Source organism: Piliocolobus tephrosceles, chromosome 11 (assembly GCF_002776525.5).
Source record: "Piliocolobus tephrosceles isolate RC106 chromosome 11, ASM277652v3, whole genome shotgun sequence".
In the NCBI taxonomy this organism is placed as follows: Eukaryota; Metazoa; Chordata; class Mammalia; order Primates; family Cercopithecidae; genus Piliocolobus; species Piliocolobus tephrosceles.
Window position 1 is genome coordinate 73639184 of NC_045444.1, and position 17538 is coordinate 73656721.

Below are 17538 nucleotides of genomic sequence, written 5' to 3' on the forward strand. Positions count from 1 at the left end.
TGTATCCTGTGGCAAATCAAAATACTACCAACTATAGTCCAGGCACCTTATTTTTAGCTAAATTTAATATGTTCATTTTAACAATAGTTGAGATATCTAATATTAAGCATATCATGCATTATCTGCATGATTAATTTCTCTTTTGATAGTTTTTTCAACCATTAAGTATCTCAATTTTTCATATTTCTTAAGAACTTAAAAAAATCCATCTTACAGGGAATGAGGGACATTTAGATACATATGAAGGAGAAGGGACATACTTAGCTTCTCTTCCTACTCCTCTCTGTGGTAGATTATATTATTTGTTCAAACATACATAGTTCCTTCCCCTCCCTTTTGGTCCCTCTTTGGTAACCAGTGAAAAGAGAATATTTCTCTCCTCTCTAACATAAGATTTTGCTGCATTACTGGCTTTGGCAAATACAATGAGCAGAAATAAATGTACGTAACAGCTGGGTAGAATTTTTATGAGCTTCATGACAAGTGTATGAATTTTATGTTCTATATTTTTTCCATTGTTTCTGCCAGATGATTGTTATGTTTGAGATAAGAGCTGTTCTTTCATAATCATAATAAAGAGGAAAAGCAGCACAAACATAGATGACCCACAAAGGTGATTGAAAATGAACGCTTTGTTGGTAAAAGCTCTGTACATTTGGGAGTAGTTTGCTACCAAGCATAAGTTAGGCAGAAATGAACAATACACTATCTTGACTGCATGCATATAATGACATTATGTAACCCTGAACCACTGGACTAAATTGGACTCCTAGACCCCACGTCTTCCGTCTCCCTGCGCCTCATCTTCTTCCTACACATTCCTTGCAGCATATGAAGTAGTTTGGGGGAGAATCCCTTCCTGAATTTACCTATGGTAAGCAGCAGCCTTCAACAATTAATTAAACAAGGATCAATTTGAAATATGTTGCAGATTAAAGTAAATTATTGTTAAGCAGCCTAGTAGTGCCAAAAGGGTTTTCAGGAATTTTCCATTCACAAGCAAGCTGAGTCCATCTGTAGGAAAATTCCATCTTCTCAACTGGTTAAATTTTCACATGGATATCAAAATAAATACATACATGTAAAGGTTGAGTGCCAGCATTGTTGTAATTTTTGTTTGATCTATGTCATATTCATTATTAATAAGGTATTTCTTGCTAAGTTGAAAATGAGAATGGTTTTTGGGAAGTAGTTGCAGCACGTGGGACTATGAAACTCTAGTCATGGTTTGATGGTTACTTAGCTCTCACGGAAAATTTTCCAAAGAAGTATTAGTCATAAATCGCATTAAGGTTTTCACAACAAAATATTACTACTTATTTTTTAATGTAATGTTTCACAAAGAAGGAAACAAGTTCTTCTGTGGACTGAAAAAATATTTAGTGTGAGATATTACATTAAAAAAATTCTAGTTTTCTATGACCAGACATTCTTCTACATAGTATGGTGATATTATTTAGATATCACTTATATTAATGTAGTTTTTTCCTAATACTATTCATTTATTTCTCTACCTCTTTCTGTGAGAACCTCGTAGGTATATCTATATCTCTGAAATGTAAATCAAGAGGTAATCGATATACATAAACTGACTGACTTTTTAAAGATGCATAACAAGGGTTTCCTATATGCTTATCTCTGATAAGTAAGTCCTGTACAAATGACATACCTGTTATAAAAGTATCACAGACTCTTAGGTCACAATAATTGATAAAAATCATTTAGCATAAGAAGAGTAATATTCCCACGGCACTTTGCAATCTGTTGCTTCCATCTATGGACCAAACATTAGGAGAGACTTGTCAAAGCACAGTGTGTTCAGAGGAGTGAGTCAAAAGTCATGTTATTTAAAGGATACACATTTAGACATCTGAAAAATATATGTACCTCAAAAGAAATATGAAGCAAGCTGGGATATTTAACTTTAGGAAGAAAAAGTTTGGAAAGTGGGGAGAGTATATATTCACGTATTATATTATATTACATTATTTTGTATTACTGTTGCTAGAAAATTAGTATGTGGAAGAGAGTGTAAATATAATCTATTTTGCTCCAGAGAGAATTAGATGAGTGATAATATTGGACCAGATTTTAGCTTAAAATCTGGATAACTTTCTTACCAATTGTAGTTTGCAAAGATTGGATGAGCTGCCCTACAATAGGGTATGTGCTTATTCTCAGAAATGTCAGAGAGTGGTATGTGGAAGCTGCTCAGAAGACATATTGACACTGGTGTCTTTAGTCAAGACACTTTGACTAAACTAAAAGATCTGGAGAATTATCTCTGTTATTCACAATTCTTCTAGACTTCTCCTCCCTTGATCAATAATAAGGATAATGTAGTTACATGTATAAAAACAGTAATACAAATAGATGCATGGCAATAATAGTTAATGTTTATTGAAGGCTTACAGGGTACCAGAAATTATTCTAAGTCCTTTATGTCTTAAAATTGCTTAATTCTTGCCAGGTGGCTCACGCTTGCAATCCCAGCACTTCGTGAGGCCAAGGTGGGCAGATCACAAGGTCAAGAGGTGTAGACCATCTTGGCCAACATTGTGAAACCCCAAATTTACTAAAATTACAAATCAAAAAAATAGCTGGGCATGGTGGCATGCACCTATAGTCCCAGCTACTTGGGAGGCTGAGGCAGGAGAATTGCTTGAACCCGGGAGGCAGAAGTTGCAGTGAGCCGAGATACACCACTGTGCTCCAGCCTGGTGATAGAGTCAGACTCCGTCTCCAAAAAAAAAAAAAAAAAAAAAGAAAAGAAAACTGCTTAATTCTCGCAACAAACATGTGAGGTAGGTAATAATATTTTTCCCATTTATAGATGAAGAGAAATTATTAGTGTAAGTTCAAACAGCAAATAGAAAACAGTGAAATTTGAATCTTGACAGTTGGATTCTGAACATACAGTCCTAAATACTGTACCACACTACCCCTCTGTTTCAGTAGTTATGTTACCTTTTCTATACTTCACTAGCCATAATAATAAATATCCATTGAACTTCTTAGTTAAATTAAGAAATTCCCAAAACCAAATCTAGTAATTTTAAAATTATGTATAATCTACAACCCAGAAATTATATCTCTAATATTCTAAAAAAAGTTGCACTCTGCATTTATGCACCAGTAAATACTAACAATGATACATGTAGTATACATTTTTTATTATACATTAAATTCTGGGATACACGTGCAGAATATGCAGGTTGGTTACATAGATATACACGTGCCATGGTGGTTTGCTGCACCCATCAACCCATCATCTAGGTATTTCACCTAATGCTATCCCTCCTCTAGTCCCTCACCCCACTACAGGCCCCAGTGTGTGGCATTCCTCTCTCTGTGTCCATGTGTTCTCATTGTTCAACTCCCACTTATGAGTGAGAACATGCAGTGTTTGGTTTTCTGTTCCTGTGTTAGTTTGCTGAGAATGATGGTTTCCAGCTTCATCCATGTCCCTGCAAAGGACATGAACACATCTTTTTTTATGGCTGCATAGTATTCCATGGTGTATATGTGCCACATTTTCTTTATCCACCATATCACTGACGGGCATGTGGGTTGGTTCCAAGTCTTTGCTATTGTGAATACTGCTGCAATAAACATATGTGTGCAAGCGTCTTTATAGTAGAATGATTTATAATCCTTTGGGTATATATTCAATAATGGGGTTGCTGCATCAAATGGTATTTGTGGTTCTAGATCCTTGAGTAATTGTCACACTGTCATCCACAGTGGCTGAACTAACTTAACTCCCACCAACAGTGTAAAAGCGTTCCTGTTTCTCTACATCCTCTCCAGCATCTGTTGTTTCTGACCGTTTAATGCATGCCATTCTAACATGAGATGATATCTCATTGTGGTTTTGATTTGCACTTCTCTAATCATCAGTGATAATGAGCTTCTTTTTATATGTTTATTGGCCACATAAATGTCTTCTTTTTAGAAGTGTCTGTGCATATCCTTCACCCACTTTTTAATGGGGTTGTTTTTTCCTTGCAAATTTGTTTAAGTTCCTTGTAGATTCTGGCCAATTGTCTCTGTTTGCAGACGACATGATTGTATTTAGAAAAACACATTGTCTCAGTCCACAATTTTCTTAAGCTTATAAACAACTTGAGGAAAGTCTCAGGATACAAAATCAGTGTGAAAAAATCACAAGCATTCCTATACACCAATAACAGACAAACAGAGAGCCAAATCATGAGTGAAGTCCCATTCACAATTGCTACAAAGAGAATAAAAGACTTAGAAATACAACTCACAAGAGATGTGAAGGACCTCTTCAAGGAGATCTACAAACCACTGCTCAAGGAAATAAGAGAGGACACAAATAAATGGAAAAACATTCCATGCTCATGGATAGGAAGAATTACTTTGGCCATACTGCCCAAAGTGATTTATAGATTCAGTGCTATCCCCATCCAGCTACCATTGACTTTCTTTACAGAATTGGAAAAAAACAAACTACTTAAAATTTCATATGGAACCAAAAAGAGCCCATAAAGCCAAGACAATCCTAAGCAAAAAGAACAAAGCTGGAGGCATCATGTTACCTGACTTCAAACTATACTACAAGGCTACAGTAACCAAAACAGCATGGTACTGGTGCCAAAAGGTATATATAGACCAATGGAACAGAACAGAGACCTCAGAAATAACATCATACATCTTCAACCATCTGATCTTTGACAAATCTGACAAAAAACAGCAATGGGGAAAGGATTCCCTATTTAATAAATGGTGTTGGGAAAACTGACTAGCCATATGCAGAAAACTGAACTGGACCCTTTCCTTACACCTTATACAAAGATATATGTAATATTTTTTACAAAATCTGAAAATTGAAAGCAATTAATTTTTTGACCATTAAATTCAGGAGTACATATGCAGGTTTGCTATACAGGTAAATTATGTGTCATGGGTGTTCAGTGTATAGATTATTTTGTTACCCAGGTAATAAGCACAGTATCTAATAGTTTTTCACTCCTCACCTCCTTCCCAACCTCCACCCTCAAGTAGGCTCCAGTGTCTGTTGTTCCCTTCTTTGTGTCCATACGTACTTGATATTTAGCTCTCACTTACAAGTGAGAAAATGTGGTATTTGGTTTTTTGTTCCTGTGTTAGTTTGCTAAGGGTAATGGCCTCCACCTCTATCCATGTCACTGCAGAGGATATGATCTGATTCCTTTTCATGGCTGCCTAGTGTTCCATGGTGTATATGTACCAACCACATTTTCTTTATCCAGTCTACTATCGATGGGCATTTAGGTTGATCCATGTCTTTGCTATTATGAATAGTGCTGTAGTAAACAAACATGTGCATGTGTATTTATGATAGAATGACATAATAATTTAAAAATTAATCAATGCGGACTGAATAAATGCACTGGGATATAATCATGTGATAGAAGACTATTTGGATAAAATACAGTAATATGGTATTTAGATAAAATACAGTATACACATGGCCAAAACAAAAAATAAATAGAGTAAAAGTTAAGAACAATATCATTTACATAACTTTAGAAATACACATAGCTATATATGCAATAAAAGGACATATAGTTACATTTGTTGTTTGTTCTAGAAAGGAGGGGAGAGGTATGCAATAGGGAAAGACTATAAAGAATGATGTGACCTTCAACTATACATGTAATATTTTACATATCTGATATGAAATACTAAATAATACTGTATTTTACACAAAATACTATATAATAAAATATAAATTATTACATATAACATATAGAGCAATTACAATGAAAATTCTAGTATTTACTAATTATGGATGATTGTTACTGGATTTTTGGGATATTTTCTTTTCTACTTTTCCTCGATTTCAAATATTTAAATTAAAAATAAATTAGAACATATAACAACAACAGAAAAACCTTAGAGAGACATTTTACAGTTCATTCTTTCCAAAATGCTTAATTTTAAAAATTGTAACTACCTAAATGAAAGAAAAAAATAACCATTTGTTATCAAGATAATATTTGTAAAAACAAATTAGAAGTCCTTTAAACGTTATTTCATTTTATCATTTTTATCACATCATAGTAAGTGCAGGTATTCTTTTACTTTTATAAAATGATGTTATTCTCTTTTATAATGTAGTTTCCAAAGTCAATGTGCATGAAAAGTAAAAAACATCTTTCCTGGTTATCTGCATATGATGCAATAACCAAAAAACTTCCAGTATAATAACCATGTGGAACTAACAGTACTCTTTTTCTAAATGTACTGATTTTTCTTTTCAATAACTTTTTCTCACAAAGCAGCTGACCATTTTTGGCAAGATTTAAGAATTTTAACCTACAGCTCTCTTTAGCTGTCTGTGCTAGGCATGCATGGCAACAAATGCCTTCTGAATTTCACTCTCAAAAGAAGCTTCTTTTTGCCTGTGCTTCTTTCTTTCTCTTGAGGAAAGCAAACAAACTTCATTTATGCTGTGCCTTTATTTTAAAAGGGAAACCACAGAATGTGAACCATGTAAACTAAATAAATTGAAAGCTATGATAACACTCTGTATGTAATCTTGACATCGCTTTAAGTCTTGCAACATTTAATATAAATCTTGGAACAAATTATTTTGTGGCCCAAGAGAAAGTACACAAGATAAATTTGTTATTTCCCTTTTTGTGTATGCTTTTCTTTCCGTCTGTGAAAAATGGATATGGGTTAGTGGGGACTAGCAGATTAAATTTCCTGTTTCTTCCTGTCTTTCCCCAACTCTGTGTAGAAGATAAAAACTCAGAACACGGATTTCCTGCCGAGCTTGCTGCTCTATCCTTTCTGGGAATTTTCCTAAGTGAGAAAAAAGTCCAGATGGAAAAATGTAACCTCCTTTGACAATTCAATAGGCAATTTAAAAAGTGCTCAAATATTTGTCCAATCTCTTCTCCTAGGTTCTGGCACGTGTGAAATGCACCTGATAAAGAAGAGTGATTGGTCTGCTCACCATATTCTCTTTAAGTTCAGATTTCATTAAGAAAAGTAATGTTTTACTTAACACAGAATTATAAAACCATTATTCACCAAAACTATTATAGGCTATTAAAAAATTTAACCAAGTATACACACTTGATTTTCTTAACAATGCCTTAAGATAGCACATGGAATGTTTAAATAACTTTACAAGTGTTAACTCCAACTCTATAATCCTTGAGTTTAACCATTATGAGGTATTGTTTCACTTTTTGGGACTAAGGGGTTTGCAAATTAATGATCCCTTTTTCTTTGCAGTATGTAAGGGATCAGTTTATACACACAAAACCTTGGGTGAGTGAACACAAAGAGAGAAAAGACCATTGAAAGGAGAAGCAAAACTGCTGAGAATAAATTCACAGCCTTGTCCCTGAAAATTAACCACTGTTGTGCTCACCAGAATTTTAGTATGTATGGATTTCATTTAGGATATCTGCCTGGAGACCCCCTTCAAAAAAAGTCAAATCTCAGGGCCAATTATCTTTGCTTTTATGGTTTCTGTATCTCTCAGGACCCTGTTTCCTTCCGCATTGGAATGTTAGGTCTCAGAATTTATACTTTTAACCATTCTGTGTTTTGTTTTTTAATGTTCTAGCCTTTGTTTTGCTTTTATTTATTTTCTATAGTTTAAACTGGTTTTAGGCTTTCCATTTACTAGACCGTTTATTTTAATTACTTTGTAACACACTCTTAATGATTCATTTAATCTTTATTGCTTGTATTCCATTGAAAATCATTTACTATTGAATCCCATCTATAATATTTTATTTTTAACAAATTTTATTGTTTTCAGTGTTCTTTTAACTCTCATTTTTGTCATGTCTGTCTTTAGTATTATTATTGGTGCTGTATTAATGTATATATAATGCATGATGGTCATGTGTATGAATATAGCATGGTATAAACCAGAGAAGTTGGGCCTTTTCTCCCTTTTACTTAATATAGCTGCAAGCCTTCTATCTGCCTAGGATGGACTACCCAACCCTTCTCAAAAATCGTATTCAGTGACTCTGTGATCACCACAATGAATAATTTCATAGGTCCACAGACAAAATTTTACCTATCCTGCAAGGAAGGAGAGTAGCAAATTGCATAAAAGGTTTGCCTTCTCATAAAAAACAATTTCATTTTGAATCTCCCAGGAAAATTACATGTAAGGATAGGTCAATTTTAGTGCAATCTCTCCACCAGTATACACATTTGCTGATTTCTATCTCTTTGTGAAATGATTTTCAGGGATAATTACTTATGGCATAGATTATCTTATCTCTCTTATTGATTAGGAATGCTTAAGGAACTTTGACATCAGAAATAATTATGCTTACAATCTTTTCCTGCTGTTTCAGACTGTGTATAGGGAACTAAGCCCTTGATGAATCCTGGCCTGAGAAAGCCTGGCTGATTAGATAAAACAATCCTGCCCAGATTTTCAGAGTGCACAAGACCAACCAGTCATCTTCATTCTTTCCTTGATTATAACCTCTGAGCATCACAAAATGTTCAACTGAATTGACATATGCAGTTTCTAGACTCTGTTCATTTCTTTAGTTGAGAACAGAATTTCATTTTAGGAAGGTTTCAGTCCTGCAAAACAGGTAAAAATGTAGTTGACTTTCTCTAATGTATTGTCCTTCTCAGCAGTGAAATTATATATTTGCCCCCAGGTATATTAACTTGGGCACTATTGACATTTTAGAACAGATAATTCTTTGTTGCAGTAGGTTGCCCTGTGCACTGTAGGCTATGCAGCAGCATTGCTATTCTCTATACACTAGATGCCAGTAAACAACTGCGCCTGATGGTAACAACTTAACATGTCTCCAGAATTTGCCTAACATTCAGTGAAGAACAGAATGATTCCCATTTGGAAACCACTGTTCTACTTTGAGCCCCACTCTGCAAACCTGACTGCATCTGGAGGGTTCTACTTAACTGTTCCTATGCTCTGTGTCTCATATTCTCCCTCTGAACGAATTATCTACCTGTGAGCTTTGGGGCTCTTAGGTAGCTTCTCAGAAAAGTTTATCTGGGTATGATATGTGGCCATTCTCTCAACTGATTTTTCATTTCAAATAAAATAGAATAATAAAATAAATACCAGTAAAGTAAAATACTTGATTAAGAATATCTGCTAATTATGGAAAATAAGAAAAGCATAAAGACAAAATTCAAATAATACGTATTATTCATATGTATTTCCCAACTATAGGCATTGTAAAACATTATTCTGTATATTCTCAGTCATGGAGAGCTCTACAGATATATATTTCTTTTTTTTTAAATGGATTATATTTTGTCTATCAGTGTGTGGTCTGTTTTGAATGACTTCACATTTTTTTTGTATTCTAATACATTACTTTTATTAGCCATGTTATTTAATTGCAAATGCTTGATTAGTTGCTAAACCAACAATCTGTTGTTAGAAAGCTGCACCTTTTAAATGACTATAAAATATCTGAATTTCATAGGCAATATATTTTAGAAGGCCTGTATCTCTGCTACCACATTGGTATCAATAATATAATTTACTTCAAAGGAATTAGGCTGGTCCCACCTTATGAAGTTAGCCAGGTTATAGCCTCAGATCCATGGACTTCTATATTTTATTATGTAAGTGGCTGCATCTTCCAATGGTAGTATGATACTATTAGAAGATTTATCTCCCAGGGAGGAAGATTCTTCTCTTGGAATGTCGTAGGGTAATTTAAAAGTATAGAAATGTTTACCTGGTAATAGTCCCTCTAGGCTATCACAATCTCATAAAAAAGTTGCAGAGGCAGAGTAGCATTGATTGACTATTGACTAAAGAAGTAAAGGTGCCAGACGTGGATAAATTTATTCTAGAACAAGACTTAGACCAGACTACAAGTTCTTCCGTGTGAGGATTGTACTAACTTCTATATATAATATGTACAGTGGTATATTAAAATGTACCTGTGTTGTATTAGAGTTCAAAGATTATGTTTATGACCACATATCTCAGTGATATATCTCAATGATACCAGAGTATGAGTTCAAAAGAAAATGAATACACTTTGTCTTTTTTATTCTATATTCTTTCTAATCACTTGAATTTTCAAATGTCTTCTATGAGTAACTAAGTCTGAATAATATATATATAAAACTATTATTATTATTATTATTTTTGAGAATAGGGTCTCACTCTGTCACCCAGGCTGGAGTGCAGTGGCATGATCTTAGCTCACTGCATCCTCCTGGGTTCAAATTATTCTCATGCCGCAGCCTCCCGAGTAGCTGAGATCACAGGCCTGTGCCCCCACACCCGGCTAACTTTTGCATTTGTAATAAAGACAGGGTTTCGCCATGTTGCCCGGCTAGTCTCAAACTTCTGATCTGCCTGTCTTGGCCTCCCAAAGTCCTGGGATTACAGGCGTGAACCACCACACCTGGCCTGAATAATAATTTTTATTCAAATTATTTTATTTTTATTTTTGTCTCTCTTTATTAAGTATATATTTGTGTTTTCACTATTTTTTTCTAAGAGGAACCAGAAAAAAAAAGACATTGGTCCATGCTCTTTGGAACTCTAAGGAAAAATGGCTCACTAACAACCACAAAGCTAATGGTTTTGTGATTATCTATTTCCATTTATCTAATAATACAAGACACAGCTACAAAAACAAGAATGGTTAGCAGACAGAGAGTTTGACTGATTTTTGGTAAGAATCATAAAAATATTGCTAACAGATAATCTCTATTTTAGACATTTAAAAATAATTTCCTGGAAGTTTATAAACATTTTATTAAAATCTTTTTACTTACAAATTTCTTAGGGAAAAAAAGTATGAAAAAATAGCACATAAACATAGACATATTTATTAAACACCAAGTATATGACAAATACCGTTCAAGGATTTAAAAAAACAGCAAAGGGTAAGACAGATAAAACCACAATAAAGTGAATTCTACCAATGATCACAACTTGTACTCTGAAGGAGGATTACAACAAACTATGTCTCACCTTTTGATATATCTCCTCTTAAAGCTGCTTAGAAATATGTTATTCCCAAGCTTCATGTAAAATTCTGTTTATTTATGCCTTTTAATTTATACAGTCATGTTGGTGTATCTTGGGGAGGTTTTCACTGGTTATTCAACATCTAAAATGTAAAGAAAAATTTTTATTTATCTCATATTCAGATTTTTAAAAAAATTTAAAATTGGAATCTCATGGTGAATAATTATATTTTTATGTCAATTTCTAGTCACTTGCACTTTACAGTTTATGATAGTAAGCTCCTTTAATGACGCTTATATTTTTTTCCTCAGTTTTATAGGCAAAACCTGGCAAAATTTTAAATTTGCAGTTCATTGAGTAACATTGAAGTTGAATATTAATTTTCTTATTAGATTTTTTCTTTTGTGAATTGTTATTTATGTTCTTTGCTCATTTTATATTACATAAACACATGTACATATGTACATATATTACATATGTTACATAAACATATACATTTTTTGCATACATGTATATATACACACAAACTTAAGGAGAAAATGCAATATTCTTTCTATTGTTAGATACTATTGTCCTAACACAAATAAATCTGTATAATGACAATAGTTGTATAGTAACAATCAACATTATTTAATGCCTATTATATACTTAGTACTGTTGTATTTTTTTCAAATAATTATTTTAATCCTTAAACAATCCTCTAAAGTAGCTATTGTCACTATTTTAAATTTAAAGAAATTTGAGAATTATTAGAAAGTGCAATTAAATTGGCCAGAATTTTAGTACTTACTGGCAGTAAGGAGCCAAGCATAGTTTAAATTCAAATCTGTTGCTCCTTTGTCTGTGATCCTCCCAGTGGGCACTAATGCATCCACACCCACTACGCAAGTGATTAGAAGGCAGAGAGTAAGAGACATTTTGATTCCCATTGGCAAGGCCCCTTCTGTCATCATGAAATTATTTTTATAATCTTTCTTCTTTTATTATGTTTTTATTTCTAACCCAAAGGACTGATGTTGTTTGAAATAAGAAGTGTTTGGTTGGTTGAAGTCTTTGATTGGAGAGGAGAAAATTGGAATGCGATCAAAATTTGTAGGAATAGAGAAGAAAATGGTGGCCCTTTGAATACTAGGTTTCTTCAAATTGTATTAAAATTATTCATGCTTGCTCAGAGAACAAGGGATTACTTGTGGTAATTACTGCCCTCTGTTGACGACATGATATATACATTGTAATTCACGTTTTAAAAAGAAAGTTATAATTACTAGAAAACTCATTTATGAAGATTAGTAAGAAATCTCAGAAAAGTCAAGTACTTGCCCAAACACCTATATAGTTAGTTAATTACGGGGACAGAATGAGACTGCAAGTGTCTTAAGCTATGATTAGTCTTGTGTTGACTAAATTAACAACAGTATTATTTTTGGCCTGAAATTATTTTCTGTTTTCTGAGACTCAAAAACAAAGGTTGTAGCACTCAAAAGAACTCAAAATACATTTTATTTAAGAAAATTTTAAATACAATTTATATTCAGGTTAAAATAAATTATGCAGTACAGAAAAGTGGGAAGTGGAAAATAAATAAATACCTTTTTATCACTCTCTACCTGATCCCAGAGGTAACAATCACTGTTTGTTGTTCTGAAATGAATTATAAATGCATAGAATTTTTTTCAAAACTAAAATACTGGTCTCTAACTTTTTTAAAACTTAAAATATATGTCTTAGGGTTTATTCCATATAACCACATAGAGCTACAGCTTAGTTTTTAATATGACTGCCTACTATTGATGCTTTCGAGGATTACAGGCATGTTTAGAATGCCCTTAACTTGGAGTAACTTGTTATTTCCACATAATTAAATTCAGGTTATGCGTATCTTCTAGGATTATTACTAAAGTGAGATTGTTTTGTTCTCATTACCTTCCACCAGGGGGCACTTCATTTTGGTGTGTCTCTATCAATGTTCATTCACTTCGATCACTGGATTAAGGTGGTGTTTCAGGCTTTTTCATTGAAAGCTACCCCATTTTCCTGTTTCTGTGTACAAGAAGGATTTGAGTGGCAAAAGTGCTCAGCTAAGATAAAAAGTAAGTAATTAGCCTGTCAAATCCTTTGTCTCAATTAACAGGAATAATGGAATGGATCGTAGAATGTTAAGCATTGTTTTCCCAAAAGTGCTGAGTATCCTAGTTTGATTCTAATTCCTTTCTAAATTAACATACAAATACGTGAGGTATTTGTACCAGTTGTACAAGGAGGGTAAATAATCTTTTCCTATATAAAACAATTGATTTAACTCAAATTTGTTAATATATAAGTCTATAAGCAACACATAAAGTATAATAATGATTCTTTCAATTGGCAGCTAGTTGAATATTAGAACTGATGATAGTTTTGTTTTTCTTAAAACATTTAATAAGACATAGTCATTTTTAAATAATGTTAAAATTTCAGTTTCGTTTGGCTATTTTAAATTTTCATACCATAATAAATTTGCAATTTGCATTTGCATTTTAATAAGTAATTTTAAATTCTTTAGAAGAAAAAGTTATTGAAAAGATGTTTTAAAATGTTTATATTTAATTTAATTTACATTTTGAAAAAGTATTTCAAATTGTATGCTCTTAAATACAGTACAACAAAATGATACGATAATCATGATTGCAACATAATTAGTGGTTTTGCTGAAATGAAGGCAAGGAAGATCAATATAGAATGAACGTACGCTTATGAATTATCTATGTATTTTCATTTATTATTAATCCAAACATCATAACCAGTTAACTAAATACCTAAATACGCAGAAAAAATTTGAGATGTCTCAATATTTTGTTAACTTTCCTAACATAAATATTACAGCTTTATAACGTATCTTTCAATTGTCTTTATGAAATATATTTGCCTAAATGGGATGGAAAATATTTTACATTACATACTAGCTTGATTAATAACTTTTAATATTTAACATATGGTTACCATAATGCCTTCTGCGTCTCACCTCACAATAATGCAAAGAGCGTATTTATTGAATCATCCATTCACCAACTATTATTGGTCAACTACTATGTGCCACTATTGGGACTGTAGCAGTAAACAAACAAAAAAGGAAAAATTCTGTTTGCTTGGAACTTACATTTTAGTACACTATTTACCAAAGAAGAAAGGAGACACATTCAGACATATAGCATAGCTTTTGCCCACTTTGTTTCACACATAACTTTCTTTTTTTTTTTTTACTTTATGTTCTAGGGTACATGTGTACAATGTGCGGGTTTGTTACATATGTATACATGTGCCATGTTGGTGCGCTGTACCCATTAACTCGTCATTTACATTAAGTGTATCTCCTAATGCTATCCCTCCCCCCTCCCCCCACCCCACAACAGGCCCTGGTGTGTGATGTACCCCTTCCTGTGTCCAAGTGTTCTCATTGTTCAATTCCCACCTATAAGTGAGAACATGCGGTGTTTGGTTTTCTGTTCTTGCGGTAATTTGCTGAGAATGATGGTTTCCAGCTGCATCCATGTCCCTACAAAGGACATGAACTCATCCTTTTTTATGTTTGCATAGTATTCCATGGTGTATATATGCCACATTTTCTTAATCCAGTCTGTTATTGATGGACACTTGGGTTGGTTCCAAGTCTTTGCTATTGTGAGTACTGCTGCAATAAATGTACATGTATCACACATAACTTTCTCAAGTTTTCTTTATTGGCATGATAGATTTTTGCTGAATTAATGTGGTTTTAGACGAATATAGTCATAACTACAGATAGATTTACCAGAAGCCTGGAGAAAAAGTTTGGCCTTAGGGGAAATGTTTAATGAGGAAATGACAGCAGAATAAAAATTTTTGTGTGGCCAATAATATGTTGAATATTTAATGAGTAGAGTTGAAAGTGGAAAGAAGTAAGGAAAATTGAAATTTAAATTGAGTTTTTGTTTTACTCTGGAGAAATATTACAGAAGCAGAATATGCCTGATTAATTGATTTCACAACATGTAATACACAATCACAAAATCATATCCTCTATGTCCCCATGGAAACAAAGTGATAAACAGCTGCTGTCCATTTTACAGGCACAGAAAAGCAAGGTTAATTAGAAGTACTGTACCTGAAAATTCAGTTCCATTAATGGCAAAATCAATTCAGAAAAGAGAGTTTTCACAGCATAATTTTTTTCCTAGTTCTATTAGTATTGTGTCAGATCCATATATTTGTGATTCATTAGAGAGCTTAGAAAGTGGGATGCCTGCCAATGCCCACCTGGACTGGGAAGAAAATCATTTCGACTGCCTTGGCAACAGTCATTTTTCTTTCTTTCAGTGTAAAAATCGTTCAGAATCCAGGTGACATTCACGATAACCCAAAGTCACACTAAACAATAAAATCATATAGACAGTACTCGGTCTTCCTCCCACCACAAATAAGTAATAAAATTCTTAAATCACAAGCTTAACCCAGATTTTTCATATTTATCTTACACTTAGGGAGTGTCTGTACCTTTCCTTTCACAAATAAGGATGACAACTAAGTAATGCATTTACTTTAGGATGATGTTTAGGGCTCAATTACCTGTGTGCCCCAAAGTATGGAAACAATCTTCAGTGAGTATTAAGATTCCTTTATAGTACGTGGGGTTTACAGCACAAACTGTTACTCATCTTCAGATGTTTCTCCTGATATTTGTACTGTTCATGCTTTGTGGATTGCAGTTACCACTCATAGTCAATATGAACCCAAATTGATTTTACTCTGTCTGAAAACCTTAACTCCAGTACATTCTACAGTCTTTCCCCCTTTTTAGTAGTAGCCAATAACCAGAAGCTGGGATGAATTCTCCCCGTGTACATTTTCTATTTACAGAAATAATTTATATATTTTTCCTGTTTTAAAAGATACACATATAGTATTATATTTTACTTATTCTTTTGTAACTTACTTAAAAATATATACCTATGTATTTACCACTTGTTTTATTTTTGTTGCACCTTGTTCTTTTGAATAGATATGTAAGAGTGGAATTGCTAGGTTGTAGAATAAGCAGTTTTTCAATTATAAAACATGTTGCTAAATGGCTCTACAAAGTGTTCTCATCACAGCACTCTGGAAGAGTATTTATTTCTTCACCTACTTGCTAAAAACTGTGGTGAGAATTTTTAACTCCTGCCAAAGTAATATTTAAGAAATGATGTCTCATTTTTTATTTGATTTTCAATTTTCAGATTTCTTGTGAAGATGTGTTGATAGTTATTGGTTTCCTCTTCTGAGAAGTGCCTGTTCATATTGTTTAACCATTTACAAAATTTGGTTTTCTGGTCTGTCTGATTCTTGTTTCAGGAATAATTATTTTTTATTCTGGACAAAACCTTTTATTGGTTATATGACTTAATCACTTCTCCAAATACGTGTCTTGACATGTTAGTTGGTTTAGAGTGCTTTACTTGTCTTGTGGCGATTAATACTGAGGTAAACAACTGTATCCATCCTCTTAATGATTTATGCATTTCACATCTTAAAAAATTCTACCTACCATAATAAGATAATAAATTCTATATTTTCTTCTGAAGTCTTACTTTTAAGTCTTTGACATCTTCATCTTTGTCTTTTGTTGTAAGCACTTTAAAGTTCTTTTGGCATTTTTGTACCTTTTACATCTTCCATGTGTGGTCTAACATTGGCTTGACCTTTTCTTTATAAAAAAAAATACTAACTAGTAGTTCATTGGATGAATAAATTAATTTTGAAAGAATATTGTTGATAGACAACAAGAGCTTGAATTCAGTGACCAGACAGATGCATTCACCATAGCTGGGAGAAAGGTAGCTTATCTAAAAATAGAAGTCAGCCAACGCAGGAGGATCAGGAGGTCAGGAGATGGAGACCATCCTGGCCCATATGGTGAAACCCTGTCTCTACTAAAAATACAACAATTAACTGGGCGTTGTGGCGCGTGCCTGTAATCCCAGCTACTCAGGAGATTTAGCAAGGAGAAACACTTGAACCAGGGAGTCTGAGGTCGCAGTGAGCCAAGGTCGTGCCACTGCACACCAGCCTGGCGAGAGAACGAGACTCCGTATAAAAAAAAAAAAAAAAAAGAGAGAGAGAGAGAGAATAGAAGTAATGGCTGCGCTAACAATAATCTTGATGGACATGTGCCTACTGCAGTCACACCAGATGCTGTGCTCAGGGGAGACCTGTGCTTAGCTCAACTCTCTGTTGTCGCCATCTTGAAACTTTAATAAGGAGCCCACTTTTTCATTTTTCACTGGGTCCCAATATTTTATGGCCAATCCTAGCAAGTATATGGGTACAGTTGCAAAACATGGGAAGATACAGTAACTGGTGTATATGAAAGTTCTCTTCTGTTGGCTTTCATATCTTTCAAAAAAATGGGGAAGTAAAGGTCGTTTGTCGCCCTGTGCTGCGTTCTAGGTTATTTTCCCAGGTCTCATATTCAACTCATTATTTCTTTCTGTGCCTTATCTGAAATTTGAGTGGATCAATACATTTATAATTATAATAACTATATTTTAATTTTAGAAGTCCTACTT